Source organism: Amblyraja radiata, chromosome 1, assembly GCF_010909765.2.
Source record: "Amblyraja radiata isolate CabotCenter1 chromosome 1, sAmbRad1.1.pri, whole genome shotgun sequence".
NCBI classification, from domain to species: domain Eukaryota; kingdom Metazoa; phylum Chordata; class Chondrichthyes; order Rajiformes; family Rajidae; genus Amblyraja; species Amblyraja radiata.
The window spans coordinates 149,212,322-149,221,564 of record NC_045956.1 but is presented as its reverse complement, the minus strand read 5'-3'; positions in this window follow the sequence as shown (position 1 = coordinate 149,221,564).

Here is a 9,243-nt window from a genome sequence, read left to right as displayed (position 1 = left end):
GGCCTCAACTACCTTCTGTGGCAGATAATTCCAGAGATTCACCACTCTCTGTGTGAAAATGTTTTTCTCATCTCGGTCCTAAAAGATTTACCCCTTATCCTTAAACTGTGACCCTTTGTTCTGGACTTCCCCAACATCGGGAACAATCTTCCTGCATCTAGCCTGTCCAACCCCTTAAGAATTTTGTAAGTTTCTATAAGATCCTCCGTCAATCTTCTAAATTCTAGCGAGTACAAACCGAGTCTATCCAGTCTTTCTTCATATAAAAGTCCTGACATCCCAGGAATGTCCCGGCGTTCTGTGCTGCATCTTGATGGAACCAGTCTTTTGCAGAAGGTGCTCCTCAGGTTGACCAGTGTGTCATGGAAGGGGTGAGGTGTATTGTCCAAGATACTCTGCAGTTTGAGGGCCATCCTCCCCTCCAAGACCAGCTCCAATGAATCTTACTCCATTCCCAGGACGGAGCCAGTTTTCCTGATGAATTTTTTGATTCTGTTGGCGTCTGTGGCTTTCACCCTGCTGCCCCAACGCACAACAGCAAAGACGATGGCACTGGCCACCACCGATTGATAGAACATCTGCAGCAACTTACTGCAGATGTTGAAAGAGCGGAGCCTCCTCAGAAAGTACAGACAGCTATGTCCCTTCTTATGCAGAGCCTTAGCATAACTGGACCGGTCCAGTTTACTTTCCAGGTAAACTCCAAGGTACTTATACTCCTTAGTAAACTGCACATCTACACGCTTGATGGAGGCAGGGGACAGGGGTGTTCCTCTTCTCCTAAAGTACACCACTAATTCCTTAGTCTTGTCGGTGTTGAACTGCAGGTGATTCAGCCCATTTACCATAGATAATAGGTGCAGGAGTAGGCCATTCGGCCCTTCGAGCCTGCACCGCCATTCAATATGATCATGGCTGATCATCCAACTCAGTATCCCGTACCTGCCTTCTCTCCATACCCCCTGATACCCTTAGCCACAAGGGCCACATCTAACTCCATCTTAAATATAGCCAATGAACTGGCCTCAACTACCTTCTGTGGCAGATAATTCCAGAGATTCACCACTCTCTGTGTGAAAATGTTTTTCTCATCTCGGTCCTAAAAGATTTACCCCTTATCCTTAAACTGTGACCCTTTGTTCTGGACTTCCCCAACATCGGGAACAATCTTCCTGCATCTAGCCTGTCCAACCCCTTAAGAATTTCGTAAGTTTCTATAAGATCCTCCGTCAATCTTCTAAATTCTAGCGAGTACAAGCCGAGTCTATCCAGTCTTTCTTCATATAAAAGTCCTGACATCCCAGGAATCAGTCTGTATTTAGTACCAGATGTACCTCTAGCCAAACTTCTCAAGTACAGTTACAATACTGACACCTACCTTTCAATGTGGAAAATTGCCACAGATGTTCTTTTCACGGAGCAGGAGAAATCCAACCTGAAAATTATCACTCAATCATCAGCAAAGTGTTGCAAAGGGGTTGAACAGTGTAATTTAGTGGCATTTACCCCCAGAGAGTTGTGAATCTGTGGAATTATCTGCCTCAGAAGGCAGTGCATGCCAATTCACTGGATGTTTTCAAGAGAGAGTTAGATTTGGCTCTTAGGGCTAGAGGAATCAAGGGATATAGGGAATAGGCAGGAACGGGCTACTGATTAAGGATGATCAGCCATGATCATATTGAATGGCAGTGATGGCTCGAAGAGCCGAATGGCCTACTCCTGCACCTTTTTTGTATGTTTCTGTGTTACTCTCCAATATCCTGTCAATTAATGTGGACACAAGGAAATACAGATGCTGGAATCTTGAGTAAAACGCATGCTGCCGGAGCAACTCAGTGGGTAAAGAAGCATCTATGGAGGGAATGGATATGTGACATTTTGGGTCAGGATCCTTCATCAGTCTAATCATTGATTATCCATTCCCTGCACAGATGGTGCCTGACCTGCTGAGTTACCCCAGCACTTTGTGTTCTGCTCCTGTTAATTAATGTCCATTTTGAGATTCACTGGGATCATCAACTCCAGATCTTAACTTTGTATTGCATTGTATTCAAATTTATTGTCATTGTCTCAGTTAGAGACAACAAAATGAATTTCCCTTACAGGCAGTATCATAAAAATAAAAATAAATAAATAATAATAAATAATAAAACATATTAAAAATAAAATAGAATTTAAAAAAAAGCACAAACACTGAAAGTCCACGACACAACATAACACAGTGGCACCAAGGTGAGGAAGGCACCATAGTCCAGCCAGCCTCCCCTCCGTTCTTCCCAGATGTTCACTCGTGATCGAGGCCTTCCTAGCACCCGCAGTCGCCGCCCCGAGTGGCCCGATGTTCAGGCCCTCACGCCGGGCTGGTGGAACGCCGACGCCGAACCCCGACGGTGAACATCCTCCTCAGCGGCCCGGACCTCCTGATCAGCCGCCTCCCACAGCCGGACTCCGCAGCTCCCGAGTCCGCAGCTCCCGAGTCCGCAGCTCCCGAGTCCGCAGCTCCCGAGTCCGCAGGCCGAGCCGGGCAGAGTCGCAGGACCCCGCGCTGTCCATCAGCGCCGCCCACGTTGGGAGCCCGCAAACCGCAGCTCCATGATGTCGGTGCAGCAGGCCCAGCACTCCGGGCTCCAGACGGCGATCCCCGGTAAGGCATCGCCAGCCCCGCGATGTTACAGCGCTGTCCCGCCGCTGCTGGAACTCTGGTCGATCCCGGCAGGAAATTTTGGCGCCATTTCACAGTCGTAGCTGGCTATGAAGGCCAGTTTGCAGCCTTCTCTATTTCGGTCATCGGCACTGTCATGCCTGGACCTCTTCAGCCATTGCTCCCCAAGTGGCCGCCTCCTACAGCCCCTCTTGAAGATGCGGATAGTAAGACCCCCCCCTCCCCCCCCCGGTTCCTCTCACCAGGCGCTTTGTCCAGTGTCAGCCACTGTCGCCGTCCCCTTGCAACTTCTCTCACATACCCGATCCACGGGGCAAGTTGGGGTCGGGCTCGACGGCCTTCCCTCTCCGAGCGAGCCTGGGGCTGCTGTTCGCATGCCAGGTTGAGCCCCAATCTAGTGCAGGGCCTCCAGCGGCCAGGGGTGGATGAGGCCCTGCTTTCTGTCTCCGGTCCACTTAGCGGCCCTTGGAAGTACGGATGTTCTTTGATGATTGCACAATTCTGAATTACACTTGAAGCTCCTCAGAATTTGAAGCAGCCCCTATTGCTTGCTGTCAGACTGAGATGCATGACGGCATGTATTAATAAATGACAATGACCACTTGTGGAAAGGTCTAAGAAAGAACTGCAGATGCTGGTTTAAATCGAAGGTAGACACAAAAAGATGGAGTAACTCAGCAGGTCAGGCAGCATCTCTGGAGAGAAGGAATGGGTGACGTTTCGGGTCATGACCTGAAGAAGGGTCTCGACCCGAAACATCACCTATTCCTTTTCTCTAGAGATGCTGTCTGACCCGCTGAGTTACTCCAGCTTTTTGTGCCTATCTTCTTGTTCTACCTTGGACTCTATTTGATGTTGGGTTGAGAATAAGGTATATTTAAAGAGGAAGTATCAACAACATGGGCAGATTAGATACCTGATTCAATAAATGACAATCTAGATGTCATGTTACTTGTGTTGATTAATTGCTTATGTGATGTGTAGCCTGTATATGGTGAGTGGCTACAGCACTGCATATGATGATGCACATTGCTGAATTTAAAGCCTGGTTGACAGCATTTGCAATGTGAAAAATACTTCTGAAATGAAAGCTATTTTATTTTTATTTATCTTGACGGTGAGCCTTATAAACTGTATTATTCTTCAATGTGCAGGAAAGAACTGCAGATGCTGGTTTAAATCGAAAATAGACACAAAATGCTGGAGTAACTCAGCAGGACAGGCAGCATCTCTGGAGAGAAGGATTGGGTGAAGTTTTGGGTCACGACTGAAGTCGGGTCAGAAGAAGGGTCTGGATCGAAACGTCACCCATTCCTTCTCTCCAGAGATGCTGCCTGTCCCGCTGATTTACTCCAGCATTTGGTGTCAACCTTCGTATTATTCTTCAAATTTTCTTTAAATTGGCGTGGTATCAATAATCTGAGCACAATAAGGCACATTTTGGATCAAGGAAGAAATAGCAATATAAATTAGCGGCTCAGTCCCGCGGCTGGTAGAGCTGCTGCCTCACAGCGCCAGTGACCCAGGTTCAATCCTGACTTTGGGTGCAATCTGTGTGGAGTTTGCACATTCTCCCTGTGACTGCATGGGATTCCTCCCATATTCCAAATATGTGTGGGATTGTAAATTGCCCCTAATGTGTAGGGAGGGAGTCGATGAGAAATTGGAATAACATGGAACTAGTGATAATAGGTAATGGATGGTTGGAGTGGAATCAGTGGGCCAAAGGGCCTGCTTCCATGCTGTTTTTTCAACCCAATGGAAGGGCCAGAGGTAAAAAAGTAAGCAAATTACGCCTTAACTGGTGTGTTTCTATCTTTCACCACCAGAAGGAGCCAGTGCCCACAAGTGAAAGAACCTGTGCTGTGATGCATCCCAATAAAATGTTCTCTATGGCACATCTGCAGACTTTGGTGGGGGTTGTTGGGGACATCCCGATCTTCCAAAGCCTTCTAAGGAAGATGAAGCATTTGTGCGCTTTCTCGGCCATAGCTTTGATGTGGTTAGTCCAGGACAAATTGTTGGTGATATTTATTCCTAAGAACTTGAACGGAGCCATATGTCAGGTATAGGCACCTGGGATCAAGTGAATCCCTTGAGGAGTAGAGGGGGTTAAGGGGGGGAAATCAGAGAGTGAAAAGGGGGCATGAGAAAGCTTATACTGTAAGATAAAATGTAAAATAAGAAGTGTAAAATCATGAGAGGAATAGATCGGGTAGATACACAGAATATCTTGCCCACAGAAAGGGGAATCAAGGACCAGAGGACATAGGTTCAAGGTGAAGGGGAAAAAACTTAATAGGAATCTGAGGGGTAGCTTTTTCTCACAAAGGGTGGTGGATGTATGGAACAAGCTGCCAGAGGAGGTAGTTGAGGCTGGGACTATCCCAACGTTTAAGAAACAGTTGGACAGGTACATGGATAGGACAAGTTCGGAGGAATATGGACCAAGCGCAGGCAGGTGGGACTATTGTAGCTGGGACATGTTGGCCGGTATGGGCAAGATGGGCTGAAGGGCCTGTTTCCATACTGTATCACTCGACCACTATAAATAAAGGGGAATCCAAACAGATTCTACAAGCATATTACAGCCAAAAGTGTAACCAGAGGGCAAAAAGGGGGGCATGTGAAAGCTTATGCTACCAGATAAGTTGAATGAGAATCCAAACAGATTCTGCAAGCATATTTGCAGGCAAAAGGGAAAAGGGAGAGAATAGGGCTCTTGAAAGATCATCAAGGTCATCTTTGTGCAGAGCCATGGGAGATGTTACATGATTATTCATAGTCTATATTTATCATGGCGATTCGAGGGAACTCTAGGAAGTGAATAGTTATGCCCTGAAGTGAGTCCAGACTACTGCTGGGTAGAATTGGATGCAAATGCACCAGGGGCGCCGGGGAGATGGCAGCCCTGCCGGCAGTCTGTTCGTTTTTTCTTTCTATTTGTTATTTTTAATTTATTAAAAGTTTTTTGTTTTAATGTTCTTGGTATGTTTTATATGTGGGGAGGGGGGAGAGGATGGGGGAAACATTTTTTCAAGTTCTTACCTTCCCGGAGATGTGATCAATCTACGGATCACATTCTCCGGGCTCTGTGGCCTACCATCGCTGAAGCTGGAAGCCGCCTCAGACTGTCGTGAGCCCTACCGCGGGACGCGGACTTAACATCGGAGCGGATCCCTTGCCTGGGATCGCTCCCACCGCGACCACCGTGGACTTACCATCGAGGGCTCGCAGTCTCAGGAGAGGCTAGTCGGGAGCTCCAACGCCGCGGAAGGCTCGACCAGAGCTGACGCGAGGTTTGATCGCCCGGCGCGGGGGAGCTGACAATCCCTATGACCGAGAAAGCGCACCAATGCTTCGTCTTCCTTAGAAGGCTTTGGAAGTTCGGGATGTCCCCAACAACCCCCACCAAAGTCTACAGATGTGCCGTAGTAAACATTTTATTGGGATGCATCACAGCACAGGTTCTTTCACTTGTGGGCACTGGCTCCTTCTGGTGGTGAAAGAGAGAAACACACCAGTTAAGGCATTATTTGCTTACTTTTTTACCTGAACGTCTCGACGCGGAGGGCCCGAATGCCGCCGGCTACGGGAGTTAAGATCGTCCCGTCAACGGAGGGCTCGAGGCCCCCGACTGAGGAAGAACAAAATGAAGGACTTGAACTTTATTTCGCCTTCCATCACAGTGAGGAATGTGTAGGAGTCACTGTAGTGGATGTTCATGTTGAAATGTGTTTTTGACTGATCTGTTGCTTTTAATTGTATGACTGACCTGGCCAATGAAATTCCTTGTATGTTGCAAAACATACTTGGCGAATTAAGTGTGATTCTGATTCTGATTCTGAAGTGATAATGGATCCAAGTGAGGAGGAGTCAATGGCCAGATGGAGCCATGTGGGGGAGGAATGGTGAAGATGGCATTAGAGACTGAGAGGTGAGAGGTGAGAAGTGGAGACATTAAAATTCTGAAGAAAGGAATGAAGATAAGGGCAGATGGGAGCAATAGGTATAAGTCTGATGAAGGGTTCAGACCTGAAATGTCACCAATTCCTTTTCTCTAAAGATTCTGCCTGACTCACTGTTAATCCCGCAATTTGTATCTAAAGTCTGATACCATATCTTTCAAAATACCATATTTTTCACCCAGAAAATTGTGAATCTGTGGAATTCTCTGCCACAGAAGGCAGTGAAGGCCAATTCACTGGATTGAGTTAGACCTAGCTCTTAGGGCTAACAGAATCATGGGATATGGAGAAAACACAGGTACTACTTTTGGATGATCAGCCATGATCTTATTGAATGGCGGTGCTGGCTCGAAGGGCCAAATGGCCTACTCATAGAGTCATAGAGTAATACAGTGTGGAAACAGGCACTTCGGCCCAACTCGCCCACACCGGCCAACAATGTCCCAGCTACCCTAGTCCCACTTGCCTGCGCTTGGTCCATAACCCTTCAAACCTCTCCTATCCATGTCCCTGTCCTATTGTTTCTTAAACGATGGGATAGTCCCAACCTCAACTACCTCCTCTGGCAGCTTGTTTACTACTTCACTTATTTTCTATGTTTCTGTTTTTATCTGTTGATAGCTGTTTCTTAAAGGCATCTATGTGGTTGTGATACTTGTTTGAAGGCAGGTACAGGTAGTAGTTCTCTGGGTGTGCGGTCAATTTACCACCAGCTGCCCTTATGCTCAGTGTGCATATTTCAAACATCTCTTTCAATTGTTGCACAACCATCTAATAGCCAATCAGTCAATCACAGGCAGGTGGGATTAGTGCAGAGGTGGCATGTGTGTTGGTGTGGGCAAGTTGGGCTGAAGGGCCTGTTTCCACACTATATGACTGTACGACTCTATAACTAATCAGCATTAGACCTTTCATTGGTAAATGTCCTCCCAAATTACACACATCATCTGAACAGGACAACCACAGACCCACAGACCTCTCTAGAACAGTATCTTCTGCTTCATAGTTGGATTGGACTCTTCACAATGTGATAGGTTCCTAGGGAAAGAATCGTGGTATTCACATGCTTTGTGATCACTGCTTAAGGTCTTCGAGTAAGCACTTGCATATCACCCAATTGCTTGATAATCCTTTGCCCATGGCCTGACCAGGTACATGGTATGGGAATGCTATGGGAATGATTACAATCTCTGTTAAATTAGTAGAAAAAGGAAATCCATTAACATTTGTAGACTATGACTCAAAGCTGGCTTCACTGTACATTTTGTACACATGGCACAAGTTTGCCTGAATGTCTACCGCACATGTGTTTGTCTGGGGTGGGCTTGGAACATAAAAGCCTTTTCTACTTGGTGTGGCAAAAAAAAAAAAATGTTTAGGTGATGCATGCCATGTTTTTATCATTTACAAAATAATAAAAATGATTGATCGTATGGAGTTACACATTGGAGGATAGTTTTCTTTTATTATCCTATCTTAATTTAAACTTAAGAGCTGAAGTTTAAGAAGTTTCTTTTAAGACTTTAGAACCCTGGGTTATGAATAACCTAATTATTTTGAAAATATTTGCTAATGGAACAGGAACACTTATTAAGTGCCAGAGGCTGGCGTCAAATTGTACAACACAAGAAATGTTCACATCCTGCCACTGTCAGTAATAACTGGAGCCAGGATGTTTAGGCACCAAAAACCTCTGAAATAGGCAGGCAAAAAGGCAGTATAAAATAGGCACTAAAAAGGCACGAAAAAGGCATTTATTGACAAAAATAGGCATAAAAAGGCTTGCATTTCCACCACCAAAATATGGTTAAAAATTATAATATAAAGGTATACTACATTAAATGACCAAAGTTGCCTGGATGCACATAATTACTAGCATTTTTTTCCAAATGATCTGGTGTTAAACTATGCCATCTGTCAGACAGAATATGCTTCAGTTGTGAAAAACTTCATCACATCAGTCTGAAGATGGGTTTCGACCCGAAACATTGCATATTTCCTTCGCTCCATAGATGCTGCCTCACCCGCTGAGTTTCTCCAGCATTTTTGTCTACCTTCTTGCTACCTCAGTTGAGGTCACTGGTGCATACCCGAAACAAGCTACAGACTCTATATTCATGTTGATATCTTGTGCATTACAAATACCTTTGAGAACTTTAGCTACGTTTTGTATCTCTTCAAGATATTTGTTAGCTAAAATCACTCTCTCACATTTTCCTTGTACGTCTTTACCTACATCGCCAGGAACTTTACGAATATCGTCAATTACTTTGTTGAAAACCTGCAAGTTATTCACTAATGTTTCACCACGTTTCTCAAGGGAAGTGGTAACTTGTGGGAAGTTTGCAAAATTGGAAGCAATAAATAGATTTTGGAGAAGACTGAATCAGTGGGCAATGGCACGAATGAATGAACGACCGACAGTGGTGCCCCTGGTTTCGTCCCGGTGGTGGAAATTTTCTTGCAATTTATACTATGTTAACATGTTAATAATAACATTAATATTAACGTGCTAACATAGAAAACGTTATTTTGATCATGGTAAAACTAGAGAAAATAGCACAACTTTTTAGCAAAACAGCAAAAAAAGACTGATTTAGGCACTCGATCGTG